This window comes from Castor canadensis, chromosome 11, assembly GCF_047511655.1.
Source record: "Castor canadensis chromosome 11, mCasCan1.hap1v2, whole genome shotgun sequence".
NCBI classification, from domain to species: Eukaryota; Metazoa; Chordata; class Mammalia; order Rodentia; family Castoridae; genus Castor; species Castor canadensis.
The window spans coordinates 25,513,724-25,525,311 of record NC_133396.1 but is presented as its reverse complement, the minus strand read 5'-3'; the positions used below and the strand labels follow the sequence as shown (position 1 = coordinate 25,525,311).

Below are 11,588 nucleotides of genomic sequence, written 5' to 3'. Positions count from 1 at the left end.
TCTGTTCCTTATTGAAGATGTAGTTACAGACCAAGAGGTTCAAGGGGCCTCACTTTTATGGCCATTGCTCTAAGTCAAAAGAATACATTATACACATGCAGGTTGAAGCTCACACCCTCCAACCTCGACTGGGTCTCCAAGAACAACGCAGGCTTCCTCCTCCTCTTCCTCCTCTTCCTCCTCTTCCTAGGCACATAGTACTTGAATCAGTCATTTCAACAACCTTGAGTTAAGACATAAAGCTTTTGCAGATGCAGAAACTAAGAGTTACTTTTAGGGCATGAAGCCGTGTGTGTGTGTGTGTGTGTGTGTGTGTGTGTGTGTGTGTGTGTTGTGGGGGAGGGGTTTGGTGTGTGTGTGTGTGTGTGTGTTCAATAAGATTGATGTGGTACTTGCAGATCTGAATGTTCAAGGATATAATGGGGTGGAAATAAAGAAAACTGAAAATGAGAAGATCTGAAAGTTTTGAAATACAGAATGTTTTAAGAGAAGGCAGAGTTTCTCCTGCCCTAAAGTGAACAAAGAAGTGAGACAATTAACTGACTAATTCCGAGACCCAAATGCTTTTCCTTGAAATGGGCGGATAATGAGGCCGACAGTATGTTCGCAGTTGAATTCGCCTGATGGTGCTCCATTTCCCCCCTAACTTTTTCGAATCCGTTGGGCAATCACAGTGAGACGCACAGACGCCGCGCGGACGCGCATGCACTCAGACCCAGGAATGCTGACATACACAGACCCGACTTTATTCTGCCTCCAGAGTCTTTTATGACTCAGCCTTGGGAATGAAAATAGGGTTTGGAGCGAAATAATGTGCCCGAGGCCGGGTGGGGCGCAGCTGCTCCAGATGTGCGCTGGTAATTAGACTTCCGTGAGAGCCGTGCCGGCTGGGGAACGTGCATCTCCTAGGACCAAAGACCCGCTAGGAGCCACACCAGTCTGTCCTGTGCTGTCCTTTGCTGGCGGGCTCCGGTGGCCCCTAGCCCCTACTCCTCTTCCTCCCATGCTGGGATTCTCTGTCCCCTCTGTCCCAGGGATAACTTTGGCGGAGGACTCCGCGGTGTAAAATGGCGTCTCTGCCACCGGGCAGGAAAGGGGAAGAGGGACCTTAGTTTCTCCCATCCAGAGCTTCCCAGGTCCTGAACGTCTCTGAACTCGGACTCAGATGGGCAGTGTCCTGACTAAAGTTTCTTTGCCTTTGCCCCACCTAGGACTTAACAGAGAGGCCCCGAAATTCCGACCAGGAAGAAGAGTGACCGGGTCACCTGCCTTAACTGTTCCAGGCTTTTTGGCTTAGGAAGCAGTCGTACATCCATCAGGGCCTCTCACAAAATGTTCAAACTTCACAATATCCCTGTTCAATATGTCATTTTCATTTGGGCCTTTGGGGACCTATGACACTTGGGTAGGATCACACAGCTAGGAAGGTTATAAGCTGGCCATTTCCTGGAAGGGAAGGGACGGATTTGTCTTGGCTCCGAATCCTAGCCGAGCCTCCCGTTATCCAACACCAATTTTCTTATGTGCCGCCCCAAATCTGAAATCCAAGAAACCCCAAACTTCCAGCAAAGACAACCTCGGAAGGCTGTCTTTATGGAAAGGAATTTTTCTTACAAAGAAGGGTCGACAGTGTCGTAATTTGGGGTAAAGGCATTGGATTTGGAGGGTCCAGCAGTTCTTCATCACTTTTAATGGCTGCTCTGATCTTGGGCTAACGACTTAATTTCTCCAGACCTCAGTGTCTTCTTTTGCAAGTTAGAAGTCCTGGGAGCTAAAGATGCTGGTGGTGCCCTCCAGCTGGCTGCAGGGGAGATCAAAGGAGATTCGAGCTGTTGGAAGGCTCCCTAGCGTCGGCGATCGGATAGGGGTGGGGGTTGTGGGCGGGTGGGGCCTTGCCTAGCTGTCCATTCCTTTCCCAGCCCGCCACTTGTTTAATCTTGTTTTTCTTGCTTGGCAGAGGGCGCCAAAGGCGACACGCCGGCGGCCAGCTCCAGGCCAAGCCCAGCGCATCGGCAGGAACCTGCCCCTTCACCCGGCGAGGGACGCTGAGCTGCGGGAGCATCTTGGCCGCGCGGACTGGACACCAGGGCGCCGCCTAGAGGTCGCTCGCCGCTTCGGCCTCACTTGCCTGCGACCACAGAGCTGCTTCCCCAACCGCAGCCAGAAACGCAAAAACAAACAAAACAAAATTCCAACTTGGGTCAGGAACTGTGCTTCTGACACTTCTGAGTTCTCAAAAACTGTCATCCCTCAGCCCCGTAATGAACCCCAGAAAGGGAAAAGGGCCATTAATTCTTAGAAATATTTATTCTTGTGACTCTCACTAAATGGAAGAGGGTCTCAATTTCTTTGTTTTCTTTAAGGATTTTGTGTTCTGCGCCTGTGTCTACAATGTCTCCTCTCACCATCCAAATTGTCCAGCCCCCTCCATTTATTCCACGACTGTGCTTTATCTTCAAGGAAGAAAGACAGTAGGGGAAATTACCCCTAGAACGTGCTCGTCGCTTTTCTGAATAATTTGGAAATCAACATGCTTTTGGAAAAGTATTTGGAAAACATGTGGGGGTGAAAGGAAGAATTACCTAAATGACTTTTATTCACTGCACAGTCACCAGCTCTGCTAGTGTCTAAGCCATGGTCAGGAGAGTACTGGCACTAGTACCCCTGCCTGTTGGAGCCTGTGCTGAGCATTTGAAAGCTGACTTCTTTCCCCACTAGGTGACCTTGGAAGGAAACAGCTGGCATCTGCAGAATGAATTTGAGGTGTCCTTTGGTTCCATGCAGAGTTTTAGTTTTTTAAACTGAGCTTAATGGCCTGAGTTCTGGGTTCTGGGTTCTGGGAATAGGAGTAAGGGAAAGCCATGAAGCCCATGAAATGATTGCAAAAGTGCATCGCATAGGTGCGTTGTTCTAAGGCTGCAGCCTCTTCTGTTTTTCCAAAGAGCCTCCTTAGTCAGCCCAGGAGCCAGCATGCTGACATAGCCCTGGGAAGAGATGGAAATAGTAGTTCTAACAGCCGGGAAACTGCCCTCCCCTTCATACTGCCCTGCACTCCTCCTGTGCCTCCAGGAGGCACATCCTAATAGAAGGGCTGACAGCCAGTGCCATCACAGTATTTTAAATAAAAAAATAGCATGATAAAGAGCAAAATGAGGGCACATAATGAGAAGGGGAGCTGGAGGATCCTCCCCCTGCAAATCCTGGGGTGGGAATGTTGGGTAGAGGATATTTTGTGTCCTCCAGGTGTTAAGAGTTCCCCCTTCCCTTCTCTTGGTGCCAAGAAGCCCCTCCAGGGCACCCCACCAACCCTTACCATACCACTGCTCATCTCTGGTCATGCTGGGGTGAAGTGGGGTTGCCTGCAGCAGAATAAGCCTTTCAGAAAAATTTAAAGCGATGGAACACAACCTGGTATTTTCTGAGCTTATTCCATTTTTTAAAAACTGTTTTAAAAAAGTCTCCAGCAGACTTTGGCACCATTTCTTGGAAGAATGGAGTTAGCTGCTGGGTCAGGGCCGCACCTGTGTGTCTGCAAGATAGGGTGCTGCTCCTGGGCCTGCAGCTGGGCCTCAGCCCTGTACCTGAGCAGAGCCTGAGCTAATTTCAGCCCTTCAGTGGGTCTCTCACCTGAAGCCTTGATGTCTGAGGACTGAATAACTTCGGGATAGAATGAAATCCCTTTGCTTCCCTCCTTCTTCTCCAGAAAAGCACCTAACCAGGGCCCTGAGACAAAGGGAGCGGGAAGTCAGTAAGGTTGCTTCCTGTTCTCCGAACTCCAGGTCAAAAGGAAATTTTCTAAGTTTTGTTTCACAGTGGCCTGGTTAATGGAATCTGGATTGCAGAAAGTTTTGGGGGAAAAAATCAGAGTAGAAAAGAACAGTAGAGAGGGAAGTTGAAGCCCGAGTAGAAATGGTTTTGTTTGATTTTGAAGCTTTTTTGGTGAAGCGGGAGAGGAGCGGGTGGTGGAGCTCTGTGCGACTGGACTCTATCCGGCGCTGGCTGTCACTTCCACCCGGACTAAGAGGCCCCTCGCAATTCTCCTCGGAAACCCTAACCCGCTCAGTCCCCTTCAGGCTTTGAGAATTTTCTTATCTCCTGTCCCTTCTTTCAAGTACTTTACAATAAATGGGCGGGATAGGGCAAAGTCTGGCCGCATGAGAGGAAAAAACCCTAAACCCGCTTTGAGCGGAAAGACGCAAAGAACGGAGGCCACAGGGCGTGCCGGGGAGAGCCGGGGCTTTAGCCAGGAGTGCCAGGCGCCCGGCTCGGCCTTGGCGAATTGCTCGGAGCGCAGCCTGAGCCCTTGGCCGTGCACCGGGCTCGTCAGTTCTCGGTTTAGGCGACGGCTTCCATCCTGGCCGTGAGGCCACCGGCGCTGCGCGGGCCGGTCAGGCTCCTCGGAGACGAGGGCAGGCCTGGCGGCCGTCCTGGCCGAGGCCAAGGCTCGAGGGCCGAGGCTGCTTCTCTCCACGCGGACCAAGTCTGTGCAAGGCAAAAGAAAGAAGCCGAAATGGGTGCTTCTTCGGCTCGTAAATTTGTTTCCACTTCCTTTTAACCCGCCCCTGGCCGTCTTTCTTTTCAGGACAGGAGGGGATGTAAACCATTTGAAGTTCATCAACACGGTGAAGTTTTATTGTATTTCCGGTCCCCAAGATTTATACCCGGGAGGGGGAGCGGGCGGACAGGCGGATTTACCCGTTACTTCGGATTTCCCCCGCCGGACACGTGGCCACTCGGACGCTCGCCTCCGGGGCGAGGGCGGAGGGAGCCGAGTTGGACCCGCTGAGGATGGTCAATTGCTCCGCACCTTCCGACGATGCTCCTGCCCAGCGCCCCCGCCGCCGCCGCCCAGGTAAGTCCCAGGTGGGGTGTGGGTCCGTGAGCAGCTGTGAAGACGTGGGAGAGGTAGTGGTGGTGAGTGGGGGACGTCGGGGGCGGGGGCGGAGGCCCCAAACTGAAGGTCAGGGAGGAAGAGGCAAATTTGTTCTCTGCGTCCCAATCCAGGTCCTTAAGGTCCCGGTTCCAAGGTAAATGCAGAATGGATGTCTTACCTGGGGCTTCTCAGCGTCTGTGGAGCCAGGGCCCCAGGACATTTCAACAGGGTGACTTCCCAGCAACTGTTCAAGTCAATCTGCTGTCACTTTCGAATCACTGTGCCTGTTTTTCCTCTTAGAATTCTTGATACTTTCTGACACTCTTTCTTTTCCATCTTTCTCTCTGTCACTTTCTTGGCTCCAATCTCCTGTCTACCTCCCAGTGTCAAAGCTGGGGTTTTGGTGTAAGGCTTGAAGATTTGGCCTCTCAGAACTGCCCTGGGAGGCTGGATGACTCTGGATTCCAGGGACTGACCAGATGGTGAGTGTAGACGCACCTTCCTAACAGTTTGAAGTTGAGAACCCTTTTCATCTGTGGAGATCTCCAGCTGCGGAGAGAGGCTGAGAGGCAGACACTGAGCAGGTATATCAAAGAGGCCCTGCCCAGGCTTGGAGCTGAGCCCAGGGACATCTCCTCTGGCCAGGGCTGCTGCTGGAGAGCAGAGGTTACTGGAATCGGAGCTGCCAGGACCAGCTCCAAGACGCTTTTGCCTGGAATCCTGGGTCCAGTTCTTCCGAATGAGTTTTTACTAGTAACTGGGCTCTGTTGGGAAGAGGTGGAGGAAAATATAAGTTAAGTGGCTGTTTTGGCCCACAGGATGGTGGCAGGGGCTTGCCCCAGTGAGCCCTTGACTTGGAGCTTGAACTGGGACTGCTGAGTGAATTAGGTAGTTTCATGTTGTTGGGCCTGGGTTTCTGAACACAACAACATCAAACCACCCGATTCACTGCAGTTACTGCTCCTCGCTTAGCTGGAGGAGTGGGAGGGGGGGTAACTTCAGGACTGGTGTGTCACCCCTGCAAAATGGTAAAGAGGCTTGAGGTCCCTCATCCAGGAGCAGCAAGAATTTCCCCAGAGAAGAAACCTGGGGAGTTCTGGGGTGTCTTTCCACTTCTGAACATTTTCAGTGCTTGCTTGGAGGGAAAGGGGTAATGGAAGATTTCAGTCCTACAAAGGCACCTTTCCAGTGGGCAGTTCAACAGAGCTAAGAATGGGGGTTCAAGTTTCCTGCCTTAGTTTCTCCCACTCCTGTCTACATTCAGAATCTTCCAGGGAAGGTCTCCACAACTGTACAAAAGCTTAACTTCAACGAAGACACATGGAGGGGGGGCGGTCCTTGAGGTCTGTTTAATCTTTGACTGATGGAGCTCCACCTCAGCAAGAAGTTTCAGATCCTCTAGAGGTTCCTATAAGTCTCATCCTGAAAGACAAACATCAGAATCCTTTCCAGTCTGAGCCTCCAGGGCTTGGGGTGCCTCCTAGGGCCCCCTAGTGGGACAGAACTTCCAGGCATAGGTTAAAAAAAGAAAATCTTTCTTAGCCAGGCACTTGTGATTCATGCCTATAATCCTAGCTACCTGGGGACTGACATTGAGAGGATCCTGGTTTGAGGGCAGCCTGGGTAAGTGGCTCTTAAGGTCTCCATCCCAAAAATAACCAGAGCAAAATGGGTTGGAGGTGTGGCTCAAATTGTAGAGTGCCAGATTTGCAAGTGCAGAAGTCCTGAGTTCAAACTATAGTCCCATCCAAAAAAAAAAAAAAGTCCTTCTTTTCTTAAACTCCAGTTGGCCCCTTCCCCATGGAGTGGCCAAGGGCTTCTTACTGACCCTTGGTCTGGGATGTGGATTCATGTGGGTCCTGAGGCCCACCCTCTGGGAGAGGGGCCTGACTTGTAGACTGTTGGGGAAACCAAGCTGTTAGATAGTTCAGTACAGACTGATGTAGTGACTGGGATGGTGCAGGGGGCTGGAGCAGGACAAGACTGTTACCCTTTCTGACCCCAGCCTTAAGGCTGCTGCTGGCTCTGTGCCCAGGAAAGGAATAACTAGAAGTACTGGTGGAAAGAGGGAAGACTTGCCAAAGCATAAGCTAACTTTTGTTCCCAAACTTTCCCCCTGCTTGAAGCAGAGGAAATGTGCAAAGGGGCCCTGAAAAGAGGCCTGACCGGATGGGGCTCTGGCGCCAGGCTGACTTTAGGGCCAGGGGGGTCTTTGAACAAGGGGCCTCTGCTAGGGCAGAGGAGCACTGGAGAGACCCACCCCCAGCACAGGGAAAATTCAGCCTTCAACCCAGTGTCTTGATAAGCAAAGGTCAACAACACTGTCCCTAGACATTTTCTCTTCCTTAGGTCTGGGTGAAGAGGGTCTGGAAGCCCCCGCAGCCTTACCTTGCTTCTCCGGCCTCTCACCAACCTGACCAGTCACTCAGAGCCTGACTGTCTTCCATCCCTGGCGTCCCTTGGCCACCCCCTCCCAGGAAAAGTGCTGTAAAACAAAAAAAAAGTGGGGGGGGATGTTAGAGAGAAAGGAGGAAATAAAGTCTTTGGAAAGCAGAGAGTTTTACAACAGCCACAGGTTTTATGGAAGCAATTCCGTAATAACCTTCTACCTGCTCGCCTCCTTTCCGCCCGCCTGCCGCCCACCCCGTTTGGCCTCCTGGATGCCCCTTCCTAAGGAGTCAGCCGCCCCCACCGCCTTGGATATCCACAATGGCTGAGAGTTGGTAAGAAGATTCCCGAGGCCACTGACCTCTCTGTTCCTCCTTTCACCTCTGATACCCTAAGAGGGAGGTTGGCAGAAGATCTCGTTACTTTTCAATTAGGATCCCCACTTGGGGGATCTGGAATCATCTATTGGAACCTAAGTGTGGAGATTCGATGCAATGCCTGTTTTGGAGGTCCTTTTGTATAGAGGGTGCGGGTTCCAGAATCTTGATTTCCTCTCCCCATAGAACAAGTGTCCCCATACCTCACTCTTTCCCAGAGTTGGTCTGGACTCTAATCCTGGGGTCTGAAGAAATACCTCCTATGCTCGGGGACATAGACTGGGGACTTTGACAATTTGTTGTATATAGCAGTGTTTTTGCATGACCTCCACAGTTACCTGAGGACTTTCGCACTAAGCTCATGTCTGTCCATCTCTTCTGCACACTTGTGCAGGACACATGTGTGCACCAGTAATGGTACATCCACCCCCGTGCCCATCATTGTCATGAAATAAGCATCACACAGTACATACTGTCCTTGCAGTTTGGGTCAACAACATACACAGTAAAGGATTTCATGGTTAGAAAAAAAAAATCACAAAATTTCATGGCCTCTCCTGGGACAATTTGAAGTATTTCCTTCACCTTCCAGAGAAATGTACTTCAGGAGTTTGTAATAGAATCCAGCTTTGAGTCACAGTCAGTTGTTGAAGGATACGGTATATATTTTGCTTGAATATCAAGCTTTTCAGTGAGGCTTCTAAATCATCTCATATTTTATAGCCACAATTCAAGTATGCAAACACCCAGATTTTTCCATTCTCCATAGGTGTGTTGATGGTTATAAAAATATACACACAAGGTTTTGGGTCATAGTTCTTATTATAGGAGAATTGTTAACCCATATCATTCACAAAGGTTATACACGTATTCACATATGCACAATTACATATTATGTGCAAATATCCAGGAGCATTCAGTATTATAGTTGGGCAGATTTACTCATTGCATATTCTTTTTTTAATTTTACTTTTTTTTTTACATTTACTTACATGTATATACATTATTTGGGCACTTATTACATATTCTGTACACAGTATAGAGCTTAGCACATTTGCATGCTATTTTTCCAATTCAGAAAGAGTGATTTGAAATAGACATACAGGGTAAGTATCTGTTCAAATACTGCATTCCTCAATTTCATCTTAGCGTATTAATTAAAACCAAAATATTTCCCTTTTCTCATTTATTGCTTTTCTTTTTCTTTTTCATCTCTCTTGTATTTCTTTCTCTACCTCTAGATTTTCTGCCTTCTAATTGACAAGGACCCTTCCAAAAGTCCCCCTAAGGCACAGGAACTCACCAGCTGGTTCTGGCCAGCAGTGGCCTCTTCTTCAAACCTCAGCCTCCCTGCTCTTGCCTGCTTTGGGTCTCATTGTGGCCAGGGGCTGCTGCTTTCTCCTGCTTGTTCTTCCCATGCTTCCAGCCCAGAGCCAGCTGTGTTCAGGCGAAGCTCCAGTCCAAGGAATGGCAAGAGGCTGTGGGGAAAGCAGAGTTTTCCTCCTTTCTCTTTAGGATTGGGGGTGGAGTGTGGAGCAGTTTTGCTCTCAGGACAAAGTGACTCCCACTGAAGTGACCCCTCTATCAAATGTCTTTAGAAGCTGGGCTCCAGGGGCCACAATCCTGTCTGCTCCCCTCTGTCATGGTAGGTACCATTGTATGGAGAAAAAAAAAAGATTTGGGGTGCCCATGAGTTCTCAGGGCATCCAAACAAGGGTGCCCTCCCAGATGACCCTTTAGTCATTTGCCATAGTTGAAGTTGAACTCCAATTTGGTGCAGCAGTGCTTTCTAAAAAGCTTGCCTGGGGTGAGACTCATTGCTTGGTGCATCCACGTCCCCACCTAGGGGGAGATGAACTGGGGTGCAGATTCCAGGGACTGGGGGCATCTCTTCCCTCTGGATTACCCTTCTAGGGAAGACCAAGACCTCCAAAACCTGTCCTTTTCAAATTGTTTCCACCTTCCAGCTTCTTGGAGAGCAAAGACTAAATTCTTCTTTCAGAAAAGAGGCCTGGGTTCCCTCCTCACCCCACACTAGGAGCCCCCAGGGGTTGAGGCCGACCCCCCAGGGGTTGAGGCCGACTCCCCAGTTAATCCACAAAGCTGAACTCTAATTGCTGGAACATTTTACCCTTGCAGGGCACAAACCATGAGCCCAAATGTTCTTCCTCTAACTCCTTCCCTAAAGTAAGCGGTCCTCTTGACTTCTCTCATGTTTCAGAGGGGCTGCTGGCAAGGCAGGGCAGGGAATGGGAACCAGCGCTTGGAACAGCCCATCGCTGTGACTTTTTCATAAATAAAAAAGCCCCAGCCCACAGGTCACATGTCCTTTTGGGCTCTAATTTATATACTACAGAAAATCATACACTCAGCCCGCCATGCTTCATAACGCTGTTATTTATGGCGGGGGAGGGGATTTTTTTTTTTTTTTGCCTGAAGAGTATATTTATTACAGGTAAAGCCGACAGCAGACTCCATACGTCTGGCAAATCGGGAACAGGTGCTTTGCCTTAACTGTGATTCATTCGCTGGGAGCCCAGCTTTCTCGCTGCAGTTTTCTCGCTGGCGAGTCCAGGGAGCTTTCTTGACTTTCCCAAGCGGCCAACAGCTACTTAGAAGAATTTGCGTCAGATTTCTGTTTCCCCACTTGGGTCCTATGGAAAAAGCAGATCTTCACGCTGTTTGGTTCCGGATCTGCGGGGCTGTTGCCCTCAGAGAGCGGGGGTGGAAGAGGAGGGGGCCGGCTGGGCGCCAGCATTGATCTTTAAAAAATCATTTTGAAATCGCCATAATGTGAAGAAATATGGCGCTTCGCCCTCGTATTTCACACGTAATGACACGAGATGGCTTCATTTGGAAAGAAAAGCGGGCGGGAGTGTGTCTGTGCGTGTGCGGAGGTGATCCGCAGGCTTCCGCAGGACAGAGGGGTAATGGCCAAAAAGATAAAACCCCAAGTTTAGAATGCTCCCGCTTTTGTTAAAAGGACTGGGGTGGATGGGGGAGCCAGGCCATGGCTTTGGGAACAGCCCGCCTTATAATGACCCACAGTCAGAAAATTGCTAAGAAATCTGTCCCTAAACCCAACCCAGGGGAACGGGTCTGTCTAGGGGCTGCGCCTTCCGGAGCCCCACCAGGAGAGGCGACTGCACCCAGGCAGAAACGAGGAGCAATGGCTGAGAGAGGAACCAGGAAGCCAGCCGGTGGCCCCGGGGGAACCCTGATCAGGGCCGCAGAGCAGATTCTAATAAAACGGACTATTTGGAAGCTCCTGAGAGGGGATCCACGGGAATGAAAGAGCGGGTGGGGAGGACTGATTCCCCGGACTTGCTGCGCAGGCTGGTGTCCTATTCCGGTATTAGGAAGTTGTTCTGAACAGCGATTCGGGGTGAGAAGAGCTGGACAGGAGGACAAAAATTTGGCCTCAACTCCTTTCTTTCTCGGTGGAAGGAAAGATAACCCCGGACTCCTTTCCTTGTTAGTTGGGAACCCTGGTGATAGAGGAGCTCCCTTAATCCCTTCTCATTTTAGCTCCCTTTTCTGGGCTATTTTAGGGGCCTGGGAGACTTCTCAGTGAAGGAAAGGAGAAATGGCCGTACCCTCTCACATTCATAAAAGTCAAAGAAATTTAAAGCAGTGAAATGTGCAGACTTTGGTTAGTTGTATGAAACTCTTGTGGATTCAAGTTCCAGGGCCTGATGAATCCCTTTGACCTCAGGCAGGTTCTCAGTTCAGGACAGAGAGTGGATCCTCAGACATGTATTTTATTCCGTGTTCTCCTCCATCACCCACTGAGGCATCAGAGGAAGCTCCCAGTCTTGTAAATCTCCCCCAATAGTGGACCAAGACCCCCCCAAAAAGCGGATAACATCCTATAACCCTTCTCCAAATTTCTCCCCCTACCCCTCGTCCCTTTTACTTCCATCTCCTGTGGATTGCTGCTGGTGATTTTA

General features: G+C 50.1%; 1 long non-coding RNA gene across 1 annotated transcript; it reads right to left on the bottom strand.

Moving 5' to 3' along the window:
• Positions 1 to 2,976: 2,976 nt before the first annotated feature.
• Positions 2,977 to 9,236, bottom strand: LOC141413749 (uncharacterized). Its single transcript, XR_012438621.1, has 3 exons — positions 8,942 to 9,236; positions 7,262 to 7,358; positions 2,977 to 5,637 (listed from the first exon to the last, which is right to left on the bottom strand). It is a non-coding gene; the product is annotated as an uncharacterized lncRNA (long non-coding RNA).
• Between the last annotated feature and the right edge of the window lie 2,352 nt (positions 9,237 to 11,588).